This window comes from Choloepus didactylus, chromosome 1 (assembly GCF_015220235.1).
Source record: "Choloepus didactylus isolate mChoDid1 chromosome 1, mChoDid1.pri, whole genome shotgun sequence".
Lineage (NCBI taxonomy): Eukaryota > Metazoa > Chordata > Mammalia > Pilosa > Megalonychidae > Choloepus > Choloepus didactylus.
The window spans coordinates 163604021-163628494 of NC_051307.1; the positions used below are offsets into that span (position 1 = coordinate 163604021).

Below are 24474 nucleotides of genomic sequence, written 5' to 3' on the forward strand. Positions count from 1 at the left end.
ACAGTGGTTTCTTACCCACAGGAAAGGATCAGGTTTAAGAGCATGTTTTTCTGGGGTACATCCAGCTCCAAATGACCACACCCTGTAAGTTATTTTTAGCTGCTATGGAGCCCTAACACTTCGGAGCATGATGAGTTGGCATGTTCTTATGTGTAGGGAAGGCACTACTGAAACATTTGGTTGTCTTAACTTTGCCACTTTGTCACCTTTGACAAATTACAAAACTCTGAGCTTTATTTTCTTGCCTCTAAAATGGGATGGTTGATGTGTGAAAGTTTTGTGGCCTCTCCGGGAGAATGATGTGTTCCTAGGGTTGAATTCCTGCTGCTCTTTGTACATACTCATATTATAACTTGTATCACATAGCATTACACACATATTCTATTCATATCAGACAGAACTAGTGCCATGGAAGAAAGCATTATATAGGTTGTGAGCTTCAGAGTCACACAGACCTGGGTTTGCCATTTGCTAGCTGTGTGATGTTGGACAAAGGCCTCTCAAATTCAAGTTTTCTTTACATGCAAAATTAAACATCACATGGGTTATATTGAAGATCATGGTAAATTATGATTATTTAATAAATAAAGAATGATGAATATTATTATTATTCAATAACTGCTGCTATCCGTATCCTGAAGACGTTTCTTTTAAAAACAATTCATGAGACTGTTTACTTCTACTTACATTTTAATTAGCCTGAAGCAAAAATTATGACTCTAAAAACAGGCAGCTTAAAAAATGGTATAAAGCAGATGTATAAATTACAGCAGCCAGAGTAAAAGAGCACACTCTCATTTCTTCTATGAACTCACTCAAAAGTAAACATTTGCCATGTCTTAGACAAAAGCACACACCCCACACTCCTCCCTCCACCAAATCGCAGCCAGCCAAAGAAGACAAATATATTTCATATAAAGCCAAGAGGTCTTCTTCAACTTTAGTCTGAGGGCATCCTATCTGGCTTCAAAAGTTTTTGAAAAGAGCCCAGTCTGCACTGCATCCCAAAGCCGCTCTCATGGCCGCCTACAAGCTGGTGCTGATCCAGCATGGCAAGAGCACCTGGAACTGGAGAACCACTTCAGTGGCTGGTACAACACCGACCTGAGCCCAACAGGGCCTGAGGAGGTGAACTGCAGTAGTCAGGTGCTGCGAGATGCTGGCTTTGAGTTTGACATCTGCTTCACCTCAGTGCAAAAGAGAGCAATCTGGACCCTCTGGACTATGCTGGAAGTCGTTGACCAGTTATGGCTGCCAATTGTGAGGACTTGGTACCTCAATGAGTGACACTATGGGGTTCTTACTGGCCTCAATAAAGCAGAAACTGCTACCAAGCATGGCGAAGTTCAGGTTAAGATCTGGAGGCACTCCTGTGGCATCCCATCACTGCCAGTGGAGCCTGACCATCCCTTCTACAGCAACATCAGTAAGGATCACAGGTAAGCAGACCTCACTGAAGATCAGCTACCCTCCTGTGAGAGTCTGAAGGACACTATTGCCAGAGTCCTGCCCTTTAGGAATGAAGAAATAGTTCCCCATATCAAGGAGGGGAAACAGGTATTGATTACAGCTCATGGCAATAGTCTTCGGGGCATTGTTAAGCATCTGGAGGGTCTCTCTGAAGAGGTTGTCATAGAGCTGAACCTGCCCACTAGTATTCCCATTGTCTATGAGTTGGACAAGAGCTTGAAGCCCATCAAGCCCTTGCAGTTCCTAGGGGATGAAGAGACCATGCATAAGGACATGGAAGCTGTGGCTGCCCAGGGCAAGGCCAAGAAGTGAAAACAAGCTTGCAGACTATTATCCCAAGAATCACCCTCTTTTGCCCATCCCATTCATTTAAGCCTGTCCCCTATGCTTGTCACACTCACCACATCTGTAGGCATTTTAAGCTGTAGCTGCAGATGGGGACCAGTGGCTCCCATTTTCATTTCAGTCGTTTAGTTTCCTGCACCCATTCCATTCATTCAGTCTAGTCAGAATGGCTGTTCTGGGGCATGGGTCCTCAGTCCAGGGCCTAGCTACTGACCCTGGGGTTTTTTGCGAGTGGCTAGTTTACTAAGGACCTGCTTAAGCACGAGATAGGGAGGAACCATGATAAGGCATGACCAATGAGGGGAAGCAAGAGCACCTATTCCTTTCCCTGGCAGCCTGTACTATTCTGGAGTAGGTCACTCTCTGGGGGGGCCCTAGTCATTGTGGATGATAAATGTAACCTGAATGGTGATTTAAAAAAAAAAACTTGTTTCCTCCCTGACCCCAGAGGAGCTGGCTTCTGAAGGTTGGGATCAACCCTGAATGTTTACGTGTTGCATTTACTTTTACAAAATATATATAAATAATACAAAAAACCCTTCTGGGGTCTCTAGTGGCAGTTGAAATAATAGTTCCATATGTGGTAATCAGAAGATAAGCCATTCCTTACACCACTGTGGGGTAAGCTCCTTGACTTCTGAGGGGGGTAGCAGGAGTTCATCCTTCTGTGTATTTTAGAATACCTCCCTCCACTGTTTTGTGACAGTGAAATGCCCCTTGATCGTGTCCAAATGTGTCTTTTACTGTGTCCAATTTCTGAATCATGTTCCAGTTGTTTGACCCTACCACTTGGGCTCAGTACCCAGTTTGAGCATAATTGTACTAAATCTTTTTCCCAGATAACTATAATAAAGGAGTGATGTGTAAGTTTAAAAAAAGTTTTTGAAAAGAGAAATGCAAAAGAGAAGGAAATCTCAGCCATTTCCACAATCCACTCAATAAACCATGTCAATATTAAGTGGTTTTCAACTTAGGAACCCTATGTGTATCAGTCAGCAAAACAGTGGTCCTGCATCATCACCGGGAGACAGAGGATCCTAGAGTAAAGGGCTAGCTCTGAGGATGCTGACCAGCATGATTGACCTTGGCACCATAGCCATACGTGTTTTGGCTTTACATGTGCTCAGCACTCGTGCCTGTGAGTTTAACTTACTGCACTACTGAGAGATGTCAGTCCCTTACTTTTTCCAGGGTTGGGGATGGGGGTGGGGCATCAGAGGCAATGTCTTACTTGTCTCTGTTTTCCATCTCTCAGGACAATACTAAGACAACAATTAATGTGTATTGAATGAGTGAGTGAGTGAATGAATGAATGATTAAATGAATTAATGTGTTAATGATATCAGCTGTTTTGTTTAATTCACCACTGACTGACCTTTAGCTCTTTGTCATTTAACATTTTTTTTTTAATTTGGGCTGGAGAATAGAGAGAAAGCATAATTTATGAAGAGCCTACCATCTTCTACACACTGTATACTCTGTCACTTTATTCTAGCAACTCTATTTTATGATGAAATAGGGACATTCAGATAAATTTAGTAATTCTCCTAAGTGCCCATAGAAAATCAGTGCTAATTTCAGGATGGAAACTCCAATTTTATGACTCAAAAGTTCAAGATCTTTCCACTGTGCCATGCCATTTCTCAGAATTAGAGGGAGGTGCTGGTTGATTTAGAAGAAAATAAAAGGGTAGGGGTCTTTCCCTTGATTTAATCTGCCTTCCTGTTGCATGGCATTCAAACCACTTTAGACAGATAGGATCCTCCCTTCCTGTTACAGATATTCTGGAATGGGGACAGCCAGTCACTCCACAAAACTTGACAGCAGCTTCTATGCTCCTGGCAACATCCAAGATTGATAAATCAGTCCCCAAGTCTTCTCTCAAGGAACTGCCCAGAAAATCTTCATTGACCTTTCTTTTAAGGCAATTATTAAAAATGAACCTATGTAACTTTTTTTTCAGCATCAGCATCAGAATAGCAATAAGCCCCAAAGAAAGTAGATTCCATTTTAGATTTTAATTCATATCAGAGGATTATGCACAGACACGGAGATGGCTATATATTTAAAGCAACAGTTAGAAGGATGAAATTCCTAAAAATAGTGCCAGATGCTGGTGATTCATGCATCTGTAAAGCCCCAGATCACTGACCCGTATGTGCTTCTGTGTCATTTTTCCTCAGCATCCTCCTTCAACAGGTCAAAGCTTTCACAGACACTTACCTTAGCAGGATTTCTGCTGGAAGGAGTTTTAAGGCCCTTAGTTGAAAGATGCTAAATGTAAGTCTCTGCAAAAAAAAAAAAAAAAAAAAAAAAAAAAACAGCACTTGAATGTCAGCAACTGTTACTGGCCCCAAACCATTTCTCTTCTCACCTGAGGAGGTTAAAAATAATCTCAAGAAATATGTTCTGGAGTCGGGAGCAATGTAGGGACTCTCCTGAGTGCATTTTCCCCAAGCTGACTTTATTTTTTGGCAAAAGGAGACATAAAGACATGGATACACGAGGCTTCTGGCCTTAATGAAAATAATACTGGGCAGAAAAGAACTTGGGAATTCAATGCCCTACCTTTTTATTTGGCTTTGGACATGTCACTTGCCTCTCCGTTTCCATTTCTCCTGCCTGGCTTCTCATCCTTACCTATCTGACACCTGGGATGAGATTTATTTTTTTATTCAGCACAACTTGAGATTCTGAGAGAGAGAATATACATGGACAATGTATTTCCTAGACCTCAATGTGTCCCTCCTTTTTCAAATCACTAGATAGAAACATTTTTAGAATTTTCCAGAAGCCTCAGAGTGGAAACATAACCTAAACCTTCCAGCCCAATCTTACCCATCACTTGGAGTTCCAGACTCTATCTATAGCCATGAATGGATGCTGTCCCACAGAAAATGCCATGTTCTTGATTGGATATTATTCCTGTTGTTCTTAAGTATTATACATTTTACTTCTGTACCCATCTTTCCAAGAGATATTTGGAAGAATGGTGATAATGTAGGGGAATAAAAAGATTAATTACCTCATATTCACTGATGAAATCATCAGATCTCTCATTGTATTTTTGGTGTAAAGGTGTAAAGAGTTGCAGATTTTACCATTAGACCTTCTTATTTGGCTGGTTATTGTCCTGGCCTCCACAACCTAGTAAAGGAAGTGGGGATGAAGGAATTTTGCACATGTTTGTGCACCTCTTTCCAACATCAGGAATCACTGCTGTCCCATATGTATGAGCACTCCTCATTCCAGTTGTCTTGGTCATGACTCACCAAGGACATCCACTTTTCTTCCTCAGAGGCTACATACTCGCTACAGAGCCTGCAAACCACATGGTTAGATCCGGCCTGCCCTAATCCTATCTCTACTATTGGAATGGTATCACTACCTAAAGACCAGGTTAGAGATTTTGCAGTCCAGAGAGGTTGATGTAGTAACATAGGATGCTGTCTCCTTTTCCCAGACCTGGCCCTGGAGGACAGTGTGGTACTGAATGAGGAACAAGCAAATAGATCGTTGGAAGAACACAGAGGCTCTGGATATGTGGGCACCTGGCATGTGTTAGAATTGGCATATCAATTTTTAAAAGAATTTTTAAAATACCTATTTATTTTATTTAGATAGGTGGTGGTGGGAAAATTGAGTTCACCATATAGAGAAAAACAAAGTTGGATTCATGCTTCATACAACATGAAAAAGAGAACAAAATAAAATAAAAATTTCCAAAACAATTAAAGGCCTAGAGTGAAAGGTAAAACTATATAGCTAAAGCTAATTAAAGATAATGGAGGAAGTAGGGAATAATTTATTAAAGCAGACCCCCAAATTTCAAGTGATAAGGATGAAAATGATGAATTAAACTATATCAAAATTAAGGGTATATTTTCTTAGAAAAATTAACAAGGTAAAAGATAAGTAACTGTCTAGGATTATGTTTGTGAAATTTAAAAATAACAACAATATAACAAAATATGCAAGGGCCCAAAACAGAAAGGCAAGAAACACAATGGAGAAAATGGGCAAAGTCTATGAAAAGGAAATTCATAGAAGTAGAAATGCAGGTAACTAAGAAGTGCATAAAAAGATTCTCAGTCTCACTGTTATCAGGGAGATACAAAGTTGAAACCAAAATAAGATAAGATCCATCCTGCCCCGGAGAAACTCTCATGCAGATTCCAAAAGGGGTCATATACGGTTGGTTAGGTTCATCCCAGCCTTAGGGATGAAAGGGGATGTGTTGAATATATGATAGAGTGGATGTTCATGGGAAGTAGAGAGGAATGGTATTAGGGATGGGTATGAAGGAAGAAAGTAATAAAATCAATGAATTAAAAAAGAAAGAAATCATGAGAAGGCTTTACATGGATTAATAATGATAGCAGGCTATGGACAAGGAATATTAACTCCTAACCCTCCTCATCTAATCCCCTATAAGTAGGTTCTAGAAGTAGTCTCCGGGGCCTACACTGGGTGTCTAGGGCCTAAAGGGAAGAATTTGACTTTTAGAGCACCTACATAAGAAATATTAAGTCAGATTCCTACTTCTTGTCTTAACAAGAGAATCTTGCAAGATTGTGGCAGAGACTGTTCTGTGTTCCTCAAAGCCTTTTTTCTTTCTCTGCTGAGAGAAAGGCCCCCAACAAAATTCTTAGTCTCCCTTGCGGTTTGGTGCTGCCATGGACTGAATCCTGACGAGTAGAATGTGGACAGAAGTGATATGCACCATATCTATATAAACCTTCTACAAACCTCCTGTCAGTTTCTTCCTCTCCAGTAACTTAAAGGAGAGTATAGTCTCAAGAACAAAGGAGCTGGGGTCCTTGCAGTCCATGCAGAAGACTGCTCAGCTAAGAACACCTGCATTGGACTATGATATAAGCAAGAAGTAAACTTTCAGTGTAGTGAACCACTGAGGTTTGGGGGTTTATCTGTTACAGTAGCTAGTGTTGCCTTAAATAACACAAAAATAAATTCAATATGAATTAAAATATAAACCCATAAATATCCTACAACATAACTTGCAAGAATGATTTTAAGATCAAGAGGTGGAACAGAATTTCCTGAGTGTGGAAGAAAAGCCAAAACACATAAATTAACATATATAGATTTGACCACATGAAAACTTATTAACCAATCACTGTTTATTTAGATAAAAATAAACTTTTACCTTTGTTTTTTAGCTATAGTAAATACAATTCTGGGCAAACAAAATCTGTCTTTGCAGTTAAAAACAACTCATATCTGAATTAAACATATCTTACTCCTATTGTTGTTGATGCTATAATAATGGTAATTAAAATTAAAACACAGTCTTTATATTAACTAAAGAATAAAATAAATAGAAATATTATTCATGAGTTGATATCTAAATATTATTTTCAAACACTGAAAATCATAGTCCCTTCAAGCTTCTATTTAAGCAAAATTTACTCTCTTAAATAGTGGTAGATTTTTAAACTCATAATAAAAGGTAAATACTTTTTTTTTTCCTTTTTAATTTTTATTGGGATTGTTCAGATACCATAAATCATCCAAGGTTCCAAAGTGCACAATCAGTTGCCCCTAGCACCCTCACACAGCTGTGCATCCATCACCACACTTAATTTTTGTTCAATTTTTAGAAGCTTTTCATTACTCCAGACAAGAAATAAAGTGAAAGATAAAAAAAAAAAGAAAAGGAAACTCAAATCCTCCCATATCCCTAACCAACCCCCCTCAATTGTTGACTTGTAGTGTTGGTGTAACACATTTGTAACTGTTTATGAAAGAACATTGAAATACTACTAACTGTAGTATCTAGTTTGCAATAGGTATATATTTCTTCCCTATATGCCCCTCTATTATTAACTTCTAATTGTATTGTTATACATTTATTTTGGTTCATGGAAGAGATTTCTAATATTTGTACAGTAAATCATGGACATTGCTCACCAAAGGATTCAGTTTTATACAGTCCCATCTTTTGACCTCCAACTTTCCTTCTGGTGACATGTATGACTCTGAGCTTCCCCTTTCCACCTCATTCATGCACCATTCAGCACTGTTAGTTACTCTCACATCTTGCTACTGACACCTCTGTTCATTTCCAGACATTTAAGTTCATCCTAGTTGAACATTCTGCTCATACTAAGCAACCGCTCCCCATTCTTAAGCCTTGTCCTGTATCTTGGTACCTTATATTTCATGTCTGTGAGTTTACATATTATAATTAGTTCCTATCAGTGAGACCCTGCAATATTTGTCCTTATGTGTCTGGCTTATTTCACTCAGTATATTGCCCTCAAGGTTTTGTCATCAACCCATTTTTTTTTTTAAGTTGGTTTTGTTCACACACCATATATTCCATCCTAAGTAAACAATCGATGGTTCTCTGTATGGTCATATATTTATGTGTTCACCACCTTCACCACCATCTGTATAAGGGCATCTGCATTTCTTCCACAAAGCAGGAGGGAGAGTCAAAGAAGGTAGACAGGCAAAAGAAAGAGGAAAAAAAAAATGGAAGCAGCAAAAGGAAAAATAACCTTAAATCAAAGTAGAGTAAGTAGTCAGACACCACCACCAATGTCAAGTGTCTAACATGTCTCCCCTATCCCCTCCTCTTATCTGCATATACTTTGGTATATTGCCTTTGTTACATTAAAGGAAGCATAATACAATGATTCTGTTAGTTACAGTCTCTAGTTTACATTGATTGCATCCCTCCCCCAATGCCTCCCCATTTTTAACACTTTGCAAGGTTGACATTTGCTTGTTCTCTCTCGTAAAAGAACATAGTTGTACATTTTATCACAATTGTTGAACACTCTAGATTTCACCAAGTTACACAGTTCCAGTCTTTATCTTTCCTCCTTTCTTCTGGTGTCTCACATGCTCCCAACCTTCCTCTCTCAACCGTATTCATAGTTATCTTTGTTCAGTGTACTTACATTGCTGGGCTACCATCTCCCAAAACTGTGTTCCAAACCATGCACTCCTGTCTTCTCCTATCACTCTGTAGTACTCCCTTTAGTATTTCCTGTAGGGTGGGTGTCTTGTTCACAAAGTCTCTCATTGTCTATTTGTCAGAAAATATTTTGAGCTCTCCCTGATATCTGAAGGACAGCTTTGCTGGATATAGGATTCTTGCTTGGCGGTTTTCCTCTTTCAGTATCTTAAATATATCACACTGCTTTCTTCTTGCCTCCACGGTTTCTGCTGAGAGATCTGCACATAGTCTTATTAAGCTTCCTTTGTATGTGATGGATTGCTTTTCTCTTGCTGCTTTCAGGAGTCTCTCTTTGTCTTTGACATTTGATAATCTGATTATTAAGTGTCTTGGCATAGGTCTATTCAGATCTATTCTGTTTGGAGTGTGCTGCGATTCTTGGATCTGTAATTTTATGTCTTTCATAAGAGATGGGAAATTTTCATTAATTATTTCCTCTATTATTGCTTCTGCCCCTTTTCCCTTCTCTTCTCCATCTGGGACACCAATGATACATACATTCTTGTACTTTGTTTCATCCTTAAGTTCCTGGAGATGTTGCTCATATTTTTTCATTCTTTTCTCCATCTGCTCCTTTGCGTGTAGGCTTTCAGGTGTTTTGTTCTCCAGTTCCTGAGTGTTTTCTTCTGCCTCTTGAGATCTGCTGTTGTATGTTTCCATTGTGTCTTTCGTCTCTTATGTTGTGCCTTTCATTTCCATAGATTCTACTAGTTGTTTCTTTGAACTTTCGATTTCTGCCTTATGTATTCCCAGTGTTTTCATTACAGCCTCTATCTCTTTTGCAAAATCTTCTCTAAACTTTTTGAATTGATTTAGCATTAGTTGTTTAAATTCCTGTATCTCAGTTAAGTGTACATTTGTTCCTTTGACTGGGCCATAACTTCGTTTTTCTTGGTGTAGGTTGTAGTTTTCTGTTGTCTAGGCATCTGACCTCCTAGGCCACCCTAGTTAGGTTTTCCCAGATGAGAACAGGCTCAGGTCACAGAAGGAGGAAATATTCAGTATCCGGTTTCCCTGATGGTTTTTCTTAGAGGATTGACACTCCTGTGCTTTTCTGCCCAGCAGGTGCACCTGTCAGCCTGTCACTGGCTAGTGTAAGGGGGTGTGGCTTGTGGCTCTCCTCCCCCAGGCTTTGGGGTCTGGTTCTGGTAAGGTGGCAGTAGAGTTGGGCCCCTCCCTTTCCTCTTGGGAAGTATGCCCCCTCCAGAGAGGTCATTTGCATATCAATAAGTTATTTGTTTCTCTGACTCTGCTGATCAAAGTGTTTAAAATGGCTGAGGCTTTCTTTACTGCAAAGTGCTGTGGGCTGAAAATGGCTGAGGTTTTCTCCACAGAGAGAGAAAGGGAGAGAAAGCTCCCAGATTCACCCATCAGCCAGAGATAGACCCGATCCTCTGGGCTCCCCATCCTGAGACAGATATGTGCCCCAACTCTCCCAAGGTCAGTTGTCACCAAAGGCCTCTGTGTGCTTGCTGGGGATTCGCTATCTGTATTGAGCGGTTAATATTAAAATCCCAGTTGGAGCTGGGCTGAAAGAGTGCTGCTCTCTAGCACCACGAGGCTTCTGTGAGGGAGGGGCTCTCAGCTCTCGGCTCTCAGTGTGGGGCTGCAGTTTTTACTCACAGATTTTATGCTGCGTTCTCAGGCATTCCTCCCAATTCAGGTTGGTGGATGACGAGTGGACAGTCACGTTTGTCTCCCTGCAATTATTCTAGGTTATTTACTAGTTTTTGGGTCATTTATGAATTATTCCAGGGGGGACTAACCGTCTTCCACTCCTCTCTATGCTGTCATCTTAGCTCCTCCAGTAAATACTTTTTAAAAAGAGACAAAAGAAGACCCTGAATTTTTCAGTATGGTTCAGGAAGTGCAATATTTGGTTTGTCTGAAGGTTGAGTGAATCTTCTTAAATGAACCTACTACTATTTTCAGGATTTGAAGGTGAGTTGAGGGTGATATCTATAGAAGGAAGTAGAAGAAGCTAAGAAGACGGAGGAAAAGGTCCTCATTATAGAAATTGTCCCTGCAAAAATGGATTCAGATTGAATGAAGAGATGGGTGAACATAGTCTGCTAGCTTAGTTTTGAACTGAGTAGAGAGGGGAGGGAAGCTCTATTTTCACCTGGAGGTCACCTGTTGGTGAGGGACCACATGGGGATTGGCTCTCAGTCTGATGCTTTATTAGAAAAGCTGCCTGTGATGCTATGTCTTGATTAATCTTCAAGTGAATGCATCTTCCTTATCATTTCAGCCACCAACTATTCTTCTTCTGAGCATTTAGTGCTTTCTTCATTCAAGTCTTATCCTCAGGAAGTTATTCTATCCTTAAACTTCTCATGCTTTTTTTCCAGGCTCAGCATTTCTGATGACTCTTTCTCCAGGCTAGTATTCTTCAAAGATGGCTACAGTGCTTCATATTCTTTTTTTTTTTTTTTAAAGTATATAATTCAGTGGTTTTCAGTTTATTCACAGAGTTGTACAACCATTGTTACAATCAATTTTAGAACATTTTCACACCACTCTAAAAAGAAAATCCATTACTCATAATCAGCATTCCCCATTTTTCCTTAATTTTTCCAGCCCTAAACAATCACTAATCTACTTATCTCTATGGATTTGTCTATTCTGGAGATTTCTGTCATAGAATCATACAATATGGGGTCTTTTGTGACTGGCTTCTTTTTTTTATTTTTTTAATTCAGTTTTATCAAGATAAATTCACATACCATACAATCATCCATGGTGTACAATCAACTGTTCACAGTACAATCATATAGTTGTGCATTCATCACCCCAATCTATTTTTTTTTTCCTTTTTAATTTTTATTGGGATTGTTCAGGTACCATACAATTATCCAAGGTTCCAAAGTGCACAATCAGTTGCCCCTGGTACCCTCATACAGCTGTGCATCCACCACCACACTTAATTTTTATTCAATTTTTAGAAAGTTTTCATTACTCCAGGCAAGAAATAAAGTGAAAGATAAAAAAAAGAGAAGGAAAAAAAAAAAAGAGAAATGGAAACTAGAATCCTCCCATATCCCTAACCAGCCCCCCTCAATTGTTGACTCGTAGTGTTGGTATAGTACATTTGTTACTGTTTATGAAAGAACGTTGAAATACTACAAACTGTAGTATATAGTTTGCAATAGGTATATATTTCTTCCCTATATGCCCCTCTGTTATTAACTTCTAATTGTATTGTTATACATTTGTTCTGGTTCATGGAAGAGATTTCTAATATTTGTACAATTAATCATGGACATTGCCCACCATAGGATTCAGTTTTATACAGTCCCATCTTTTGACCTCCAACTTTCCTTCTGATGACATATATGACTCTAAGCTTCCCCTTTCCACCTCATTCATGCACCGCTCGGCACTGTTAGTTATTCTCACATCTTGCTACTGACACCTCTGTTCATTTCCAAACATTTAAGTTCTTCATATTCTTTTTGGAAAAAGCAAAGTCTGTCAAGAGGTTCACATTTTTTTCTGAATCAACATAGCAAGCTTTGGGGCAAGTTGTTTTTCCCATTTAATAAAAAGCTGGATTTTGTTTAACCTAAATATTCTGAACAAAATATGAGACCTGTGAAAAATTTGACCCTGACTCCCACAAGAAACTGTAGAAGTTAAAGTCCAGGTTCAGGGTGTCAGGTGGCACAGCTACCACCTTGCACAGCTCTCCAAGGATTAGCTGGAAGTAAGACCTCACAGAGGGCCACTGAGTCTCCACAAAGCTCCATAAGCCATAGTGTTTCACCTGGAACCAGAACCCTCACCGAGCCACTAGGACAGACGATCAGTGAAGCTGATAAATGGGGAGGATAGGTAACGTAAAGAACTCACATGTCCCATAACCCTGCAGAGCTCCTTCTTCTCACTCTGTTTATTAACTTTTAATTAGGAAAGTTGTCAAAATAAGGAAAAGTAGAAAAATGAGTACAATGAATACCCATTTACCTACCATCTAGTGTTATGGGTTGAATTGTGTCCCTCAAAAGACATGTTCAAGTCCTAATCTCTGGTACATGAATGTGACCCTATTTGGAAATAGGTTCTTTGAAGATGTGATTAATTAAAATGAGTCCAAATTGGATTAGAGTGGGCCCTAATCTAGTATGACCAGAGTTCTTATAAAAAGGGGAGAGGAGATGCAGAGAGAGATTGCCATGTGACATGAGACACTGGATTTTCAGAGAACCATCGGATGCTAGGAAGAGGCAAGGAAGGATTCTTCCCTACAGATTTCAGACTTCTAACTTCCGGAACTGTTAGATAACAAATTTCTGTTGTCCTAGCCATCCAGTTTGGGAACTTTGTTACAGCAGCCCTAGGAAACAAAAACACTGAGATTCAACATTAACATTTTACCCTATTTATCCTCTCTTTCTTCTCTTGCTCTCTTTAATTTTTAGATGAACCATTTCAAACCAGTTCAAAATAAAACCTTAGACATCCTGACACCTTAGCATGTAGTTCAAAAAAATAAGGACATCCTGTTACATAGCTGTATACCATTGTGGTACTATTGTTACTCATTTTACAGATGAGGAAATTGATCCATGCCTAACATCTCTTTAAGGAAAGTGGGGAGCCAGGGCTTTAATATGTGTAGCTGTGCAGGTCTGTAGAATGAGGTAGTGAGTGGACCTGAGGCCTACTCAAGCGGCAGCTCTGATAGGAACTTCCAAGAACTGTGGGGGTTTACATAAAGATTTTAAATCAGTGTAAGAGGGAAAAGTACACCATAAACAAAGTGAAAAGGCAGGTGATAGACTAGGGAAAAACTTAAGCAGTTTATATAGTACAGATCAAAGGTTAATATTCTTTCTTATTTTATGAAGAGCTCTTACAAATCAAAGGATGAACACCCCATTTTTAAGTAGAAAAGAGTATTTTGGTGTACATCTTTGTGTGTGTGTGCCTGTGTAGTATTCTTTCCCTCTCTTGGCAAAATAGTATACTGATTTTCCTTTGGGGAAATGCCGCTTACTACCTGGTGGAACTGTCAATAGCATAGTTTTCCTTTCCCTACCAAAAGGACAGGCAAGTGACCAATCGGAGCATTTCATCTCCTAGACACATTGATTAATCCAGGGGTTGGCATGTTTCCAATGAGTCAGTCTTTTGCAGGTACTATAAACTATTGCATATGCTATGATATAAAAGAACCCTCTTTTTTTTTCTTTCTGGGATCATTAGCTGTGAGGACAATATAAGCCTATGGTCATCTCTGCTGGTACATGGAGAAAGGCTAACTGAGAAGATACACCATGGTGGTGGTGGCAGAGGGGTAGGGGGTGGGGGTGGGGGTGGAGGAAGATAGAGAAAGAGAGGAGAGAGATGTGAGAGAGACTTGCCTAAAGGCAGGAGAACCCTTAGACTTCCCAGTTATGGGATCCAATAAACCCTTGAATTTTGGAGGTTTTCAACATTTTCATCGAGTATGGCCTCAATCATTACCAGAATTCCTATGAGAAAAAATAAAAAATGATCAATGGTCCAGTGACCAATAACTATAGGAACAATATCCAGTCTTACAAGCAGAAAAAAAAAAAAGCAAATTAAAATCAGATAATATCTTTTCATATATTTTCAAAGATTAAATAGGCTGATAAATGCTACAAATGTATATAAAACATGCATTTGCATAGTCTATTAGCGGAGGAGTTACCTGATAAATTTTCTGAAATGATGATCCAGTTACATGTGTCAACACTGAAAATCTTTATACTCTTTCACCCAAGTTCTCGCCAAGGAATTTATACTTAGGAAACAATTGAGAAATTTCTTGAATATGCTTTTTGCAACATTACTGCTAATAATAAAAAATGGGAAATATCCCAAGTGTATCACAATAGAGGATTGATTATATAAAATCACAATATATCCATGAAGTTAAATTCTGCTAAGGCATTAAAAATCCTGATATATATCAATAGTTATTAACAAGGGAAGGAGTCCATAATATGTTACAAAGTGAAAAGCAGGAAGTTGCAAAATAACTTGTATTTATAATCTAATTTTTGGTACAAATTCTCTGTGTGTGAATAGAAAAAGTCTAGAATAATGTACACAAAAAATTTGGAAGGAGGGACCTATTTTGCACCTCTCTCTTTCTACTATTCTGTTTGTTGCTATTGTTGATTTTCAAGGAACAGATATTACTTTTTAACCAAAAGAAAAAAAAAAAACACCAATAACCCACAAAAAGCCACAAACTTCTTTTCATTTTGAAGAAATATCCTCAAATAAATATTAAGGAGCTCTTCTTTTGCATTTGATTCCTCCAGAAATGGGAAGCTGGCCCTGAACCTGATATAGGTGTACATGGGAGAGGAAGGGGAAAGGACCAGGCTGATGCTCCTTTCAGATTAATCCTTTTCACCTTCCCTGGTCTGGATTCTACTTTTAGAACTCTCCTCCTGTGTTGCATACTTCCTATTTAATGACCAGATGCTATGACCCATCATTCTCCAAAAGCTTCAGCGCTCCCTTCTGTGATCAATGTCCAATGACTTGGGCCCAACTCTATGGTTTCTCCCTGGAAAGAGTTCCCAGCATGTTTCTGGGGCTGTGCATTCTGAGATCAGAGGCTGCTTCACAGAAAATGACTAACAAACTTGAAAGCTTTAGCTTTCTCCCCATTAGCCTGCCTCTAATACCTCAGTTAAGATATACATGTATATACACATGCAAGGATCTGTATGGCAGTGTAGTCAGGAGTGGGACTGTGGGGCCTGACTAACACGGTTTGAATCTTGGCTCTGAATTTTTCTAGATGACCTTGGGATATATACTTATCCCCTACGTGCCTCAGTTTTTTTCATCAGGAAAATGAGGACAATAAAAAATACCTACCTCATTGTTTTGAAGATAAATAAACACAAATGTAAAACATTAAGCACAGTTCTTGGCACATAGTTCATTGCAAGTACTTTAGAGGCACTCACACAGTGCATGAAGAATTAATGCTCATGTACCATTATGAAAATTCATTGGCTAGTGATTCTAGAGAATCTAGGTAGATGCTACAAATGTATACAAAACAAAACATCAAATTAGCTCAAGCAAAGAAGATAATTTTCACCTCATTTTACTGGGAAGTACAGAGGTTGAGCCGACCTGGAGCCTCACTATAACCAAAGTTCCGATGTTGTCAAAAGGTGCTGGTTGCCTAAAAATTGGACGAGTGGGTTTTGTAATTGTGGTTTGTAGGTACAGGGGAGTGCTAAACTCAGAGATTTGAAGTCAGGATTTTAAATCCCAGATTTACCACTTGTCCACGGGTGTATTTGTGTCAATCAATCTGTCTTCAAGAACCCTGGGGGGAACTCCCCTACATGTGGCCTTAGAGCCACATTATCATATAATCATTTCTCTCCCCCTTAGACAGGAGATAAATGAAGAGCCTGAGATTCTCATCTAGAAAGGACATGAAGATCCATTGTGCTTCTCCTCACAAAGTAGGCCGTGCATCTGCCACAAGAGAGACCACATAGCATCTGTAAATCCCCTATTTAAAGGCCTTCTTTGTTTTGAAATCGTGATTTCCTGCTTTTCATGTTTCTATAAAGGAACAAAAGAAACCTACTTCTTAGTGTCCTGAGAGATAAAAGAGTAGGTGACTGGATGTCAGCAGGGACCCCACATGTTTGCCCTTGGTGAATCAAGGAAAGAGGTGGGGACTTTACCACTATCAAAAGTGGCCTGGTCAGGCCCAAACGGGCCATTTCTTTGTCATCTTCTCCCCCACACCCTTGTTTAGTCACATTTCTGCAGTTAGGAACTGTTTAGATGGCTGAAGAAAACCACCCTCAGGCAGAGAGTTGGAAGCAGAATGGGTGATTACTGGTCATTTGACAGGATAAAAAAGACCTAGGGAAACCTTTTGAGTGACCTCTCATATTAATCTGTTGATACTCTGCAATTTATGTTGTCATCATAGAGAATCTAGAGGAGGAGAGACACCACTGAGATTGGCAGATCCAAATAAACAGCTCTAACATTCAGTTTCCAGCCTACAAATAATAGGGATTTATTGTAGGGGTCACACAAGACAATGTATGGGCAATGCTTTGTAGACTTTAACTCGTATAGTTAAAGGCTATACAATGCAAGGAATTGATATTATGCTCAATTAAAAGACATTGCAATCACAGAGTGTTTCATTTTTCTAATAATCAGTTTGTAATTTACCTTTAAAGGGTAAAAATAAATTTGAATATAGGCTTTCTCAGTTTCCATAATACAGTGATGGGCTGGAGTGGCTTTGTGTGAATTCTACTAATAAACTTCATTTAAAAAAATGTATTTCACTGAGTTATATACAATCTAGACAATGGACACAGAGCACAGCATGGTGGTCCATCAGCCTTTATGCACAAAGCACGCCTGGAATTAATTTGGAAGGAGTACAAGAAATGACAAAGGGAAAAAAGGATTCTGCATGCTTGCACATATTGAGTGTTGTCATTGTCAGATCTCTGCCACTGGGCTGATCCCACATATCTGCCATCATCGTTTTTGAGCTGAGTAGCAGAATGTTTCACTTCCTAGCAACAACCATTCCATAGTCTTGTCCTGGCCAGGCAAGTAGGAGACTAATCCATCCAAGCATGGAGGTTAAAGGCGGCAAATCTCTACCCTGCTCCCCACTCCAATACAGAGCCTCCAGATCTGCAAAGTTATCTACTCATAATTGCCTTCTTTACGAAAGTGATTTACAAGGATAAAATCATTGACATCTTTAATAATGCATTCATAAGGGTCAAAACTAACAGTGGGGCTGGGAAGGCACTTCCTAATTATCAACAAGGTGTATCTTTTTGCAAGTTTGGGAGACTTTATTTTTGAAATGTAAGAGCTGGGAGAGATTTCAAGGGCCATCTTGTCCAAGTGCCTCATTTAATTTCAGAAGATTGAGAAAGGAAAAGCCGAATATACCAAGGTCACATAGCTAGTGACTGAACTTTTCCCAGAACTAGAGGCTTTAGTCCCTTTAATTGGTGGCCTATCTTCTGGGTTTTCTCTAGTGGATTTTCATGTCCTGTGTTACTGTCTCTCTGGCACTTTCCTGGTCACATGCCCAAATGCCATGCCAATATGTCTTCAGATAAGCAAACACATTTTAATACTAACATAAGCACATGTAGCGATTTCAAAGCTGATTTGGCTAATGTATGCCATTGTTCCACTGCATTAGAGGGAATCACCAGGAGTGGGATGCTTGTACATACTCATTGCAATGAAATCCTCTTGGCATTTACTCTCTGACCCATGAAACTCGAGAGTACATACACTGCAGCCCAGTTATTCCCAGAATTTTGTTCATTTTTCCTATTCACCACTTAGCCAGATTTCTTTATTGGTTTATGTCTTTTCTGATTGTTTTATACTTTATTTTATCTTGAGGGACTGCTTCTTTTGACAATTTTTTGTCACAGTATGGTTCCCAAAGCAGCCAGTGTGTCCAGTAAATGGAGGAAATTGATACCAAAGGAGTGAGTAGAGGGCATTTCTGGAGAGAAACAGCACTATTTACAGGACTGAATCCAAGACAAATGGCTCAATTTATGAATGGTCTTTTTTGTTTATCTACTTAAAGTCATATGACATGCACGTGTGACATGTTGTATGTATTCAATATTTCTTGACTCAAAGAATGAAAAAATAAATGAATAAATAAAACAGGGGCTATTCTTACCACTCAGTTTCACCTCTAATTTAGAGAAATACTGCCTCCCTTTTGAAGTTAAATCCAATGGTCATTTTTCAGTCCTCACTTTATCCTTCAGAAGTTTTTGATAGGTTGATTACTTCTTACTTGATACACCATCTTCCCTTAGCTTCTAGAACACCATCCTCTCTTGATTTTCCTCTACTTTACTAGTCAACCTTTCTCATTCTTTAGCTGGTTCTTCTTCATATTCCCAACCTCCATATTTTGGAGTGGCCCAATGCTCAGTCTTTGATCCTTTCTCTTTGTTATACATACTCATTTCTTTGCTGATCTCATTCAGACTCATGACTGAGGACTCCTCAAATTGTATCTGCAGCCTGGATCTCTCCCTTGAACTCCCAATCTGTTTATCCAACCATCTACTCACATTTCCAATCAGATACATAATGTACATCTCAGACTTAACATGATTAAAAGTGAGCTCCTGTTCTCTGTCCCCCTAAGCCTGCTCCTCCTACAGTCTCCCCTATTTCAGCTAATGGCAACTCCATTCTTCTGGTTGTTCATGCCAAATCCTTGGAGTCATCCTTGTCCTCATCACTCAGATGTGGACAATAACCAGGGCCTGGTGGAGCCACAGGGTACTGCCTTGCAAGGCTGGGCTACTCACCTTGGGAATGTAGCATGACCTGACAAAGAAAGAAGTTCTAAATTATATAAGCCACTGTATTTTTAGATCTTTTTATCACAGCAGCCTCTTTAGCCTGTGCCCTAACTAATATGGAAGGTGAGGAACTAGAAGCTGTGAATGTAAAAACCATTCTTTCAAGAAACCTGATATGTGGGAAGGAGAGAAATAAATAAAACTATTGCTGGAATATTGCTTGTTTTATTAACAAGATTGTGAGGAAACTTGGCTTCATAGGAAGCTGCTGAAATTCAGTCAGCTCACTGAGATGCAGGTGCTGAAAACAATATATTTGCTGAATGCCTACTAAAGAATCCAAGTCAATTAGGACTTTGGGGACAAAGAGTGGACCTGAGATGGCTTAAATATCTGAGCTCCATTTCAACACCATTCCTTCTGCTTGAGGTTATATACACTGTAATGTTAAAATTAATGACACCCATAACCCAATAGTAGGAAGCACAGATTGAACTATTTTGTCCTTCAACGGGCAAGATTTTGCACTGACTGTTCACATGCCTAAATCCCTCTTGTAACAAAAAGTATACACCTGCAGTGTGCTTGGTCAGGGGTGATGAGAATAATGAAAAAAAATTAACCAAAACTATGGCACTGTAATTCATAACATTTTTGGAAATTTCCTATATAACTACTTGTTAAATCATACTTTGAAAGTTATTAACCTTTTTGCATATATGTTATATTTCACAATAAGGAAATAACTGAAACTGTGGAACTGTAACCCATAACATTCTTTGAAATTTGCTTTCTACCTACTAGTTAAATCTCACTTTGAAAGTTATCACTTTTATGTAAATACATTATATTCCACAATTTAAAAAAATGGAAAAAAAATCTTGTGGCTAGGGCTAAGACAATTGATATTTAGGCACTAATATGGCAATGGGGTGTCTGAAATAGCAAAGTAGATAACTACTGCTCTGGGATGTTTCTCCCTTCCAAGTGCTTGTGCAGTGGCTGTACTCTACCAGAACACTGGAGTGAAGGTTCTACCCTCTTCAAGCATGGGAATGGTGGCCAGGCTTTAGACTCCATCCTTGTCAAGCATCAGAGTGGCAGCCAGACTCTCTGCAATTCCCCAGGCATCTGAGAAAAATGGGGGTGGTACCACTCTTCCTGCTCACCTTCCATGGTTCTGCTCTTGAAATGATTTTTTTTCCTTCAATCTTTCCTTTAAGTCCAGGCTGCCAGTGGTTCCATTCATACAGATCTTACAAAAAACTTTCAATTTTGCATGTATTACACTAGGGTCCAAACCATCAGACAGTAGAACTTTCCACAGATCCTTTCCGGTAACTGCACCTCTAATCCTGATTTGTACTGAAATGACTGACTGGATCCATGTTCAGTTAAACCCTCACATGGAAGCACTATTCCCTGGGGTCTCACTTTCCAGAAGCTCAGGATTTTCCAAACCATCAGTTTCTGGTTTCTTTGTGCATGGGAGTTCAGTTTTCAGCTTATTCCTTTCCTCTCACATTTTACTGTAAGCTGCAAGGAGAAACCAGGCTGCACTTTCTACTTTTAGTTTGCAAATCTCTTCAGCTAAATATACAAGCTCATTGCTTTCAAATTCTGCCTTCCATCTAGCATCAGAACTCAATTTTGCCAAGTTCTCTGCCACTTTGAAACAAGAATCATCTTTCCTCCAATTTCCAATAGAACATTTATCGTTTTCTTCTGAGGCCTCATTAGAAATCCCTTTAGCATCCATATTTCTACAGTCTCTTCAAAGCAATCTAAACTTTTTCTGTCAAACAACTCACAGTTCTTCCAGCCTCTATTCTTTACCCCATTCCAGAGCTGTTTCCACATTTTTGGTATTTGCAATAGCAGCACTCCATTCTGCTGGTACCAGAATCTGTTTTAGTTTCTTAGGCTGCTCCAGTAAATACCATGAAATGGGTTCACTTAAAAAAATAGGAATTTATTAGCTTTCAGTCTTGAGACTGGGAAAAATGTCCAAATCAAGACATCATCAGTGTGATGCTTTCTTCCTGAAGACTGGCTGCTGGCTATCCTTGGCTCCTCTGCCACATGGCAAGGCACATGGCAGCATCTCCTGGTCTCTTCCTTCTCTTTTGGGTTCCATTTCAGCTTCTTGTTTCCTGTGGCTTTTTCTCTGTCTATATTCATTCTGTTTATAAAGGACCCCAGTAATAGGATTAAGACCTATCCTGAATGAAGTTGGTCACATCTTATCTGAACTAGCCTCATCAAAAGGTCCTACTTTCAATGAATTTACACACACAGGAGTGGATTTGATTTAAGAACATGTTTTTCTAGGATAGATGCTTCTTCAAACCACCACAACAACCATGTCCCAAATCAACCAGAGTTTGTGATACAATGAGTTCTTTAGTTGTTCAAAGAACATTGCCATTGCTCTGTGACCTGCAGAGGCAGAAGCCCCCACAAGTTTTAAGTTATGTGGACTCTACATCTCTCTGCAGCTTTAATATCAGCTTTTATGGCTTTAAATTTAATCTCTGGTACTTGTATTCTTCTTTAGTTTCAGTTTTGCAAGTCTCCGCAAAGTATAATCAGCTTGTGGAGACCCCTGGCAAATTAACAAATTCTGGTGCTATGCAAGGACTTGTCTGGCTTACTCTTCTATCCATAAATTGAGAAGTAGGTCACACAAAGGTCTCTCCCATAGACCTCTCATGGAGTTTACAGGAGAGGGCATTAGTATTTGCTGACACATTGTTTGGGAACTGAGCTCTCCAAATGTTGGCCCTTATTATCATTAGTTAAATCATGCAGCTATAACCCAGGGCTTCTAAATTTGAGGCCAGAGATCTTCTCACTATACTCAAGTTGACAAATATGTTTCATTTTGAGGGCCGTATTTGATTGATTGGCAAGAGCTGCCTGGAAACTCTATTGAGAAAGTGTATCAGGATTTACCCAAAAGGAGTGCTATAATTGATTGGTGATGTCTCTTATTTGCTAATCCTAAATAATACTGACTTTCCTATAAAAGTTATCTTTTCAATAAAGCTCCCCTCAAGAACAATTGAACTATAATTTTATTTGCAAATCACTTTCCACAAACACATCAAGTTAACCTTTACTCATTCTATGGAACTCACCTTAAACATCACTTCTTCAAAGAGGCTTGTCATATCTGTTTTTAGGTCATTTTCTGGTATATATACTCATTGTACTGTCTCCTTTCTTTCTCTCAAGGAACTCCATTTGAAATATATGTTAGTTGAATTATTGGACTAATGACTCCTCCACCTAGTCTCCCAGGCAGTAAGCTCATGATAGCAAAGGCCATGCCTTGTTTTGCTCGCATTGCATCCTCATTGTCTGTCACAGTTCCTTATGCTTAGTAGACACTCATTAGACATTTAGTAGGCATTTGCTGACTGAATTGAAGAACAGGCATTCATTTATTGTTCTCTTAAATTTCTCCGAGATCAAGGTCAGTTATGTCATCTTTCATTGCATATCCTTTCAGGAAACTAAGGCATATGCATACACCTTGTCTGAGTGTCCAAGATCACAAACTTGGACACATTAGTATTTGAAACTCTAGGTTTTTGAGACTCCAGGTCTTTTCTCAACTAAGGTTGCCTCCATGTCTATAATGCACATATTCCCTGTGTTACTATCTGAAGAAATTCATTTTAAGTTAGAATAATGATGGCAAAGTCAGAAACAAAAATAATGACAAACCCTCATTTTGGGATTGAGGCAGTATAGTATAGTGGAGGGAGCACTGCACTGGAAATCAACAGATCTGAATTTATATCTTGGCCCTGCCATTTATTATCTTTTTAACCTTGGAAAACTAAATTCATCTCTCTTCATTAGTAAAATTTTAAAAAAAGGTAGAGTCAGTTGCTTTAAAAACTATTTTTTGCAGAGGAACTCTTTCTTCTCACAAAATCTAATGTAGAAACACAATGTATAAAAGAGACGAAGTGGAGCATGTGTGGTAGGGGAACAACTGGAATTCAGCTCCTGTAGCTTCTCCTGAACCTGCAAGGAGGCCCCTGAAGCACATCCAGGAACCTATTTTTTTTTTTTTTTAAAGCCTTTTAACTTTGAAATAAGTATACATTTATAGGAAGTTGCAAAGACAGTAGAGAGAAATCCTGTGTACTTTTATCCAGTTACCCCCAGTGGGAACCCCATGTTTTAAAACTTTTGGACTTACTACTAGACAATCCTCCAAGGCCCATCCTACTCCCAAATTCTACAATTGTATGAATAATAAATATTAGATCATCCCCATTGCATTCTAAAATCATGGACTTTCGAGTGTGAATATACCATAGAAATTATCCAAGGTAAGATATAATTCAAGTCTTCTGCTTCTCTTCAAGGATTCTCTCATGTCAGAATCCTGAATCTGGTCTCTAACAATATGCTTCACAGTGGTAGTTTTTATTATTTATTTTTTTATTTTCATTTTTTCTATTCATAATTTCCTGTTGACTTTTTTTATGGTCTCTTCAGCAGCTGGTTCTTTGGGTTTAGTTAACTCATTTTGATTTATCTAATGGTGGAAGTACTCCCCTCCCCTTCCTCCTTCATACTGTGTTTGGAGGTTGTGCCTTATATTGTTTTCCATTTCCAGTGTCATATTACAGTATTCTTTATGACTGCATCAAGACATGTGTAGGCTGCGCTGAAATGGCCATGGGCTCCGTGAAACTCAATTCCATAATTCTGCTTATTATTTTTCTTTCTGTTTAAATATTTATACATATAAGCAGACATATAATATTTATGTATATAAATATTTATACATAAATTCAGTGTGTGATAGTTTCATACATACTGTTTATTTAAATGCAGTTTTTTTTGTTTTGATTTAGCTTGCCCTTTCCCATCTACTCTTCTTCTCTATCTGTATTGCCTTTTCATACATACAAGGTTACCCATGTTCACAACCTACTGAATATACTTTCATATAATTTTTTTGCTCAAGTAATCATAAAAAAGACCACGCATAATGTGCATACATATATAATGCATGTATGTATATACATATATAGATAAGGAGAGATTTTGTCATTATTCTGCAAAACTTGCAAGATATTACACATATTTTTGAAGCTTGCTTTTTCTCACTCAACAATAACTCTTTTTCTAATGGCTGTATAACATTTTATACTGCAATGTGCTGTAATTTATTCAACCATTCCCCTATTGATGGGAAATCACTTTCTTTTTTTTTTTTTCTTTCGTTCCTCTAGACCAGTGCTGCAATAAACATCCTTGTATATACTCTTATATATTTGTGCTTTTATTTCT

The 24474-nt window shown here is 38.7% G+C and overlaps 1 pseudogene; it reads left to right on the forward strand.

Annotated features, from left to right (window-relative positions):
- Window positions 1-1018: 1018 nt before the first annotated feature.
- Window positions 1019-1782, forward strand: LOC119540812 (annotated as a pseudogene).
- The last annotated feature ends 22692 nt before the right edge of the window (window positions 1783-24474 follow it).